This window comes from Scleropages formosus, chromosome 14, assembly GCF_900964775.1.
Source record: "Scleropages formosus chromosome 14, fSclFor1.1, whole genome shotgun sequence".
NCBI lineage: Eukaryota > Metazoa > Chordata > Actinopteri > Osteoglossiformes > Osteoglossidae > Scleropages > Scleropages formosus.
In genome coordinates this window covers 27,974,612-27,983,769 of record NC_041819.1, presented here as the reverse complement: position 1 = coordinate 27,983,769, position 9,158 = coordinate 27,974,612, and positions in this window count along the sequence as shown.

Genomic DNA, 9,158 nt, shown 5'->3' with positions numbered 1-9,158 from the left:
ATGGAGGGGCAAAAATGAGGTAATGGGGCGCTACTGCACAGAGCTACACGTGGAAGGGATTATGAAATATGGAGTGTGGCTTGTGATTAATCAAGAGAATAGTTGGATTGAAGTCAATTTTTTGTGGAAGATTTCTTTGATTGTTGCATGAACCTCAGTGCTGTGAACTTGTATCTTACCACATTCCTAGAATAAATGTACCTGGAGAGGATTAGTGTTTAAAGCACACATCACAGAAGAAGGTCCTGTAAAGGTGACCTGCAGTGAGGGAGATTCTGTAAATAAACTTGAATTTTGGTTCCTGAATGCCAAAGGAGGTGCAGGCAGGGAACACTTGCAGATATAGATGATCGCTTATTGTCGATAAAAGACACATAAAGGTTCTGTTCTCAAGTTTGCATCAGTGCAGTAAAAGAGCCAGTGTCACTGCTAGATAAAATGGTAAATAATGCAGAACTCATGCCCCTGGAGTTGTTTGGTGTAATGAGTTGTTTTCTCAGCTTTTATTAATTCTTTCCATAATCTGTTCCCCACTAGGGCAGCAATAAAGTTATCACGTTTTAGATATTTATAAGAGTGTATTTGTTAGGTTGAAATTATTTCTGAAAAGGTTAAAGCTCAGCAGTGATTGATCTTAAATAAAAATGAAATATTCAGCATCCCTGTAGATAACCATTTTCATAGCCCAATTTGTCAAATAGTTGAAGGGTGATCTGGGCTGAGAGCAATAGCAAACCATAATGATAATAAACTGTTCAGGATCCCCAGGTGTCTCTTAACATTTTTTCAAACAAGAACATGACAAAATTTTTGGCTAAACATAGAATCTTGTGAAATTTCTGAATAAAAGCCAGAGATTTTAACAGTCTCGCATAACACGAAGGTGACTGAGATCAGGAGGTACCAGAATAACATATATCTCGGTATCTAAAAGTTTGCCAGTTTAAAGGAGAAAACCAAGTACAGTTAAGAGTGGTATTCAGTTGCATTGCCAGAGGGTTAGAGAGAATAATTGTATTACTTCAAAGTTTACTATTGTAGGATGTAACCCTTAGTACTGCTGGGACTGAGATTTCAGGGTGACTCAAGTGTAACAGTAAATCATGAGGATATAGAGAAATTCAATGGTCATCTTAATGCACCCTAATACTGGATATGTCTTGATTGGTCCTAATAGCTTCTGCCAAAGGTTCAATCATAAGTGTGAATATTAAGAAGGAGAGGAGGCAGACTTGTCAGCACCCTCTCCCAACTGTGATGACTTTGGGGAGAAGACACCAGGGGACCACAGGAGAAGGTCATTAGAGATAGTGCCACATACATGGGAAACACCTGCACCTCATTAAAATACTCTTTAAAAGAAGAAGACTTACTGTGGAAGAAATTTGACGTAACTCCAATGATAAACCCAAGATAGGAGAGCGTATGTTACTTTATTTCACCCCAGCTGGAGGGAGAGTCCCCCATCCCCTATGTCAGAGTCTACGGATTCTCTCCGAGCATCAAATACACACATACACTGCCTGGACAAAAAAAAAAAAGGTCACACTCTAGTATTTTGTTGGACCGCCTTTTGCTTTGATTACGGCACGCATTTGCAGTGGTATCATTTCGATAAGCTCATGCAATGTCACAACATTTATTTCCGTCCAGAGTTGCATTAATTTCTTGCCAAGATCTTGTATTAGTGATGGGAGAGTCGGACTGTTGCATAGTCTTCTCCAGCACATCCCAAAGATTCTCAATGGGGTTAAGGTCTGGACTCTGTGGTGGCCAATCCATGTGTGAAAATGATGTCTCATGCTCCCTGAACCACTCTTTTACAATTTGAGCCTGATGAATCCTGGCATTGTCGTCTTGGAATATGCCCATGCCATTAGGGAAGAAAAAAAATCCATTGATGGAAAAACCTGGTTATTCAGGTAGTCAGCTAACCTCATTTTTTGGGCACATAACGTTGCTGAACCTGGACCTGACCAACAGAAGCAACCCCAGATCATAACACTGCCCCCACAAGCTTGTATGGTAGGCACTAGGCATGATGTGTGCATCACTTCATCCACCTCTCTTCTTACCCTGATGCGCCCATCACTCTGGAACAGGGTAAATCTGGACTCAGACCACATGACCTTTTTCCATTGCTCCAGAGTCCAATCTTTATGCTCCCTAGCAAACTGAAGCCTTTTTTTCCGGATTAGCCTCACTGATAAGTGGTTTTCTTAAGGCTACACAGCTGTTTAGTCCCAATCCCTTGAGTTTTCTTCGCATTGTGCATGTGGAAATGTTCTTATTTTCATTATTAAACATAGCTGTGAGTTCTACTGTTGTTTTTTTTGACAATTTGATTTCACCAAACCTTTAAGTGATCTGTGGGGGTGTGGTGGTGCAGTGGGTTGGACCGGGTCCTGCTGTCTGGGGTTCGATTCCTGCTTGGGGTGCCTTGCGACGGACTGGCGTCCCATCCTGGGTGTGTCCCCTCCCCCTCCGGCCTTACGCCCTGTGTTGCCGGGTAGGCTCTGGTTCCTCGTGACCCCGTATGGGACAAGCGGTTCAGAAAATGTGCGTGTTTTAAATGATCTCTGATCGCAATCATTCAAGATTTTTTTCCGACTACATTTCTTCCTCGAAGATGATGGTTCACCACTATCCTTCCAGGTTTTAATAATGCGTTGGACAGTTCTTAACCAAATTTTAGTAGTTTCAGCAATCTCCTTCGTTGTTTTCTTTGCGTGATGCAGGCTAATAATTTGACCCTTCTTAAACAGAGTAACATCTTCGTCACAACCAGAGCATATGTCTTCCAACATAGTTGTTTAAGAAATGAGAAGCTACTCATTGCATCAGTTAGGGCTAAAAAAAACTTGTTGCCAGCTGAAACATATTAATCACTGCAGTAATTATCCAATGTAAGGCTCTTACCTATTTGCTTAGTTAAATCCAGGTGGTATATTATATAGTTCTAGAAATGCATGCTACATATATGGAAACATTTCTCATTGGCTTTCTGCATGATCAACGTGTGCTCAGCTAGTGTTTACTTATAATTTGATACTTACTTATCTACTACGTTTCCTATAGGCTAAAGTGAGGTATGCACATCGTATAGCGAACACCCTACACCCCTTCAGCATATCTCTCAACCTGTCAGCATTATTTAATTTTTTTGTTTTTCAGTCCAAGTGTCTGGTCATCTGGTCAGTGACTGTTTACAGCGTCCTTAAAGTCAGCGGTGCAGTTTCGGTACATTCCTGCTTATGACACAATGGGCTTTCTGCAGAGTTACAGAACACATCAGTTATGCATTTAACGCATACCATCATTTCTACCCCATTTTCTTATTTTTCTCTCACACTACCTACAGTGTACACAGAATATCATTGAGAAACATTGTGTTTCCTTGTCTTCAGCTTTGCTCTTTACTCCTTGTTAATTGTTCTTCAGGTCACAACTTTTGCCCTTCAGACCACAACTACGATTTCTGACTATGATCTCTACATTTTAATCGTGGCTGTTCAGATAACGATTCTCGCTCTTTAAACCACAAAAAACATGACATCAACAGAGAAGCTAAGGTAGTTGGTAGCATAGTGGTTTGCACTGTTGCCTTTATCCCTGAAGGTTACAGGTTCCCTTCCTACCTCTGGCTGTAGTACCTGTGACCAACATACTTACCCTAAATTGTTCCACTAAAATTATTGTGTTGTATAAAGGGGTAAATAATTGTGGGTATGCTAGCATTATAAGTTACTTTTGGAGAAAAGCATCAGCTAAATGAATATCTGTATATGAACTGTCTGACAGAGTCATTAGTGTTAATTTGTGCCATTGTGGAATACAAGAACTTTATTAGGTTGGCAAAGTATTACCCGTTTTAAGTGTACCCAAGACATTAGATAAGAAACTCCATTCCACTCTGTCAAATGCATTTTCAGCATCAAGAGACCTATAAGAGCTGGTCCTTGCTTTCCAGTAATCAAGTTGTTATAGGCACATTTAAGGCACATTGTACATTATTGGGGCCAAACCTAGCTTCAAATCCAAATTCATGAAGTTTAATGATGTTTTGGGAGGACAGCCTCAGTCCTAGGGGGTTACAGTGGTGCAGTGGGTTTGGTGAGGAAAGCCATCAAGCTGAAGAAGGAGGCCTTTAGGGCCTGGTTGGCTCTGGGGACTCCTGACTCAGCAGACAGGTACCGGCAGGCAAAAAAGGCCACAACAGCTGTGGTTGCAGAAGCAAAATCCTGGGCATGGGAGGAGTTTGGAGAGGCCATGGAAAATGACTATCGATTGGCTTCAGAGAGGTTCTGGAGAACCATCCGGCAGCTCAGAAGGGGTCGGAGGAGCTTCGCTCAGGCTGTGCTCAGCAAGAGTGGAGAAACGTTGACCTCTGATGAGGACATTGTTGGGAGGTGGAAGGAGCACTTTGAAGAACTCTTAAACCCGAGTGATATGCCTCCCTACAGGAGTCAGGGACAGAGGCTTTCGGGCTGTCAGAGTCCATTTCCCTGGTGGAAGTCACTGAGGTAGTTGGTAAGCTCCACAGTGGCAAAGCACCGGGGGTGGATGAGATCTGCCCGGAAATGCTTAAGGCCCTGGATGTTGCAGGGCTGTCAAGGTTGACACGCCTCTGCAATGTTGCATGGACCTTGGGGACAGTGCCTTTGGATTGGCAAACTGGGGCGGTGGTCCCTATCTTTAGGAAAGGAGACCGGAGAGTGTGTGCTAACTATTGGGGCATCACACTTCTCAGCCTCCCTGGGAAAGTCTATGCTGGGGTGCTGGAGAGGAGGCTCTGGCTGATAGTTGAACCTCAGATTGAAGAGGAACAATGCGGATTCTGTCCTCCTGGCGTGGAACAGTGGACCAGCTTTTTACCCTCTCACAGGTAATTGAAGGGGCATGGGAGTTTGCTAATCCAGTCTACATGTGTTTTGTGAACTTGCAGAAGGTCTATGACCGTGTTCCCTGGGAAATTCTGTGGGAGGCGCCGGGGCTACTACTGTGGGCCATTTGGTCTCTGTACACACAGAAGTCAAGCCCGATCAATGTGGGTGTTGGACTCCACCAAGGTTGTGCTTTGTCTTCATTCCTGTTTGAGATTTTCATGGACAGGATATCACGGCACACCCAAGGTCAGGAGGGCATTCTATGGAGGGCCAGAAGGTGATGTCTCTGCTTTCTGCGGATGATGATGTCCTTTTGGCACCGTCACATGGTTGCCTCCAACATGCACTGGAACGGTTTGCAGCCGAGTGTGAAGCGGTTGGGATGAGGATCAGCACCTCAAAGTCTGAGTCCATGGGTCTCTCATGGAAAAGGATGGCATGCCCCCTCCTGGTAAGGGGAGAGAATTTGCCCCAGGTGGAGGAGTTCAAGTATCTTGGGGTCTTGTTCACGAGTGAGGGGAGAAGGGAGCGTGACGCAGCAGTAATGCGGTCGCTGTACCGGACTGTAGTGGTGAAGGGGGAGCTGAGCCATAAGGCGAAGCTCTCTATTTTCCGGTCGATCTACGTCCCTACCCTCACCTATGGTCATCAACTCTGGGTGATGACCGAAAGAATAAGATCGCGGATAGAAGCAGCCGAAATGAGTTTTCTCCGCAGGGTGCTGGGACTCACTCTCCGTGACAAGGTGAGGAGTTCGGACATCCGGGAGGAGCTCAGAGTAGAGCCGCTACTCCTCTGCATTGAGAGGAGCCAGTTGAGGTGGTTCGGGCATCTGATGCCCCCTGGACGCCTCCATTTGGAGGTATACCAGGCACGGCCAACTGGGACGAGGCCCCGAGGTCGGCCCAGGACCCGCTGGAGGGATTATATCTCACAGTTGACCTGGGAACGGCTTGGGATCCCCCAGGTTGAGCTGGAGGAAGTTGCGGGAGACAGGGGTGGCTGGGCCTCTCTGCTCCTCCAGTTGTCACCGCGACCCTATTAAGACAAGTGGGAAAGAAGATGGATGGATGGATGTTCTTATGTGTTTTTCATTTCTCTGTGTTTCTTACCTGTACAGGTGGAAGAACTGAATTTGTTTATGGATTAATAGGACAAGAGGCTCAACTGGATCCAAAAGTGAATGAAATCATCTACAGCATCACATGGACAAAAGAGAACAACAAAATAGTCGAGTGGGACAGGGATTTTGCATCAAAATATTATGGCAGATGTTTGACTAACGACCAGTGTGACCTGAATAACTCTACTGGGGTGTTAGTAATGAAAGGGTTAAAACCAGATGACGAAGGACTATACTCTGCTGAAATAAACAATAAAGGACCTGCAAAGGAATCTCAGCTCATTGTACTCAGTAAGTTTCAGTATTTTTGTTATTAGTGCAGTAAACAGGATTGAATGCAGTGAGACACACAGAAGTACAAAAATCGATATCGTACAGCGAACTTCGAGCTGCACACACACCATCGTGTCACATTTACTGTGGAACTCAGATGAACGAAAGCAGCTCTGGGTTTGTTAGAACTTCCACTGTTTCCCCAGCGCTCTTTAAACACTCAGGTGTCTCCAATTTTACTGTGATCAGTGACCTATATTTATAATATTTTGGTTAATAACAGCTGAGCTCCTCCTTAGTACACATTTCTGTGGGAAACACACACTTGAACTGGAGACTCCACTGTGTTGCTGCTGCTGCAGGTGGTGTGTGTTGACCAGCAGGAGGCGCCGTTCACTGTAGAGGCAATGAAAGAGCAAAGTGGCAGAGTAGTGAAGGGGACACTCTACTCTAGAGAGTGTTGCTACTGTCCTCATTTTATTTTTAGAGAGCACTCTTCTCACACAGGCAAGAGAGAAAAAAAAAACCTCTGGGGGTCCAAGTGCCAGTCGCTGCCCGTCACTCACAGGCATTCTAGATTTAAAAAAACTTTTAAGTCAATTTACAACTAATAATAACTTTGTATATAAATATTAACTGGAGGAGAAAACACAACAATCTCAGCATCAGTGTGACATTGAGTCTTTAGAGCCACCGATTTGATCGCATCTATTTTTTGCCTTTATTACCTGAGCAGATCTTTTCCTCTACAGATCCTGTGTCCAAACCTAGAGTGACCACGTCCTGCAACAAGACCCAGTGCTTCTTGGTCTGTGTGGGAGAGGAGACTAAACACACGAAATACTCCTGGAAAGAGAACGGAAAAACTACACCTGGAAACACCTTGACAGTTCAGATGAGTGGAGAGCAGAGTAAAAGTTACACCTGTGTGTTCAGTAACCCTAAGAGTGAGGAGCACAGTGACCCTCTCACTCGTATGGAATTATTTCCAGGTCAGTAGTTCAATAAAGTGTTTTGACTCCTTTATTATTAGTGTCTTCATCATATCTTGTGGATGATGGTAGAGCTATGGTTTAAACTCACACACACATTTTCTGAACCGCTTGTCCCATACGAGGTCACGGGGAACCGGAGCCTACCCGGTAACACAGGGCGTAAGGCTGGAGGGGGAGGGGACACACCCAGGACGGGATGCCAGTCCGTCACAAGGCACCCCCAGCGGGACTCGAACCCCAGACCCACTGGAGAGCACCCCCCCCCCCCCCCAGTTTAAACTCTTAAGTGATAATAGAGATAAAAGCTTTATTCTGTCAGTGGGGTATAATTTCTTCATGCTGAAAGTTAATATTATAGTGTGATAGATGTACAGTGATTTGTCAGGATTTACTCACCATCTTAACAATGTTTTAAACTCTGTTTCAGCTGAAGGTTCTTCAGTTGGTCCCATCGTTGGTGGTGTCGTTGGAGGGGTGTTGGTCACAGTGGTGGCGGCAGGAGCCCTGATATATTGGAAGAAAAGACATCCACAAGGTAGGGAAAAGCAAACATGTAAAACAATGTAAAACACTTTACTCTGTTGAGGATTTCTGTTCCTCCAACATGACAGGAGCTGAACTTTGACTCAAGTGTGTTGATTGTACCTTTATTGAACTTTTACCGCATTTTGTTCACTCTAAACTCCGCTAGGTTGAATGTCCCTCACAGCCCTTTGAATCTACACTTTCCTCATTTCTCATGAGTGAAGTAAAAAGTCACTCATCCTGTGACATTGACACCTTTACTGACTCCAGGTGTTTGTAGGTTCTTTGGTGCCGGACAGAAACCTGTTTGGGTTCAGGTGTCGGTGCTCCAGCTGCACAAGGACACACTGACCAACTACAGTCCGAATCCCACTGTTGTTATAGTACCACAGAACACGGTACTCACCCTGAATTATATTTTTCTGAATCAATGGTTGTGATTGGTCCAGAGTGTTAGTGTGATTTGAAGTAAATACAGTATTTGGTTTCATACATCTTACATCCCTGTCCAAGAACATCCATTACAGTGAAACAGTGTACTCAGTCCTGTATGGATACGGATACATGAGATATAGATACATTTATTAATTCACACTTACTGTATGAGGCTGGATTTTAAGCGCAAGTCAAGGAACGAAGCAGCAGTGTGGATCGTGGTCTGAGCAGCAGGACTCATGTGGAGTCTGACATGGGAATTTACTCTGTTTTGCTCCTTTCCTACAGAGAAGTGTAAAGCACAACAGAACACCACGGGGGGGGAAGAGCAGAGTCTGAAGGCCGTCAAGACTGAAGACAGAGCCGCTGCTTAAGTCCATTGATCTTAGTGGACATTCGCTTTCACACAGCAGGCAGTTTAGGGCGGAAAACACGGTAAAAAGGTGAACTGGTCACGTTTCACTGATTGTGAGTTCAGCTCAAACTGAACAGTTCAAATCCAGTGGAATATGAGTCCGACGTTTCACCTCCACTGTGACACACAATCCGACTCGTCACCTCCTCACTGAACAGTTCACCTTCTTACCGTAGTAAACATCGTGTGGAACTCTGATTTGTAACACTTACAGGGCAGAGTCAGTTCTTTGGCCTTAATAAGAATGATACTTATGGTTTTCATTGTCATCGTTACACAAGGACTTGTGTTTAAAGTGACTCTTGTCTTCAGGAGCAGTTTGTACTGTGCTCTACTGTACTGTGTTGTTGCAAGAAGAACATCCTGGGTTCGAATCCCCTCTCCTGCTGTATTATACTGAATCAAAGTATTTACCCTGAATTACTGCAGTAAAAACACTCTGCTGTATAAATGGACGTGATGTATTCCAGGAACACTTTGTAACATTCCTTTTCTTCAATTAATGG